The sequence below is a fragment of the Mastomys coucha genome, unplaced genomic scaffold, assembly GCF_008632895.1.
Source record: "Mastomys coucha isolate ucsf_1 unplaced genomic scaffold, UCSF_Mcou_1 pScaffold11, whole genome shotgun sequence".
Lineage (NCBI taxonomy): Eukaryota > Metazoa > Chordata > Mammalia > Rodentia > Muridae > Mastomys > Mastomys coucha.
This window is the reverse complement of record NW_022196893.1, coordinates 33,458,585-33,459,039: the sequence shown is the minus strand read 5'-3', so window position 1 is coordinate 33,459,039 and position 455 is coordinate 33,458,585.

The following is a 455-nucleotide window of genomic DNA, read 5'->3' as shown; positions in this document are numbered from 1 at the left end:
TTGCAGTTGTATACCACCATGCCTGGCGGGGTGTTGTTATTTCAGACATGTGTTGTTTTGTTTCCATGGTTTTGTCCTACAATACAAAGCCCAGAATGGTGCCATGGGGCTCCTATTCTTACCTGCATGGTGCCCGCCCTGGTGCCTATCTGGGATCCACCATCGCTTCATGTTCTGTAATCATGCCTCCTCACTTCTGGCCACACCTCCAGCTCTCAGAAGAGTGTGTCTCCACTGAGTACTAGAGCAGGGCCCAGGGGAGCACAGGTTTCTGGGTAATGAGTGTGGGATGGGGTTTGGGAATCTTTGGGTGGGAAACTCTGGGATGTAGGCAAAGGAAAAAGTAGTACTCAAGATGTTCCTGCATCTGCTTCTTTCCCAGGTGCTGGGGTTATCGGCCTGTGCCAATATGCCTACCTTCCCAAGACCCTCCTAGGGGGTTATCGGCCTGTGCC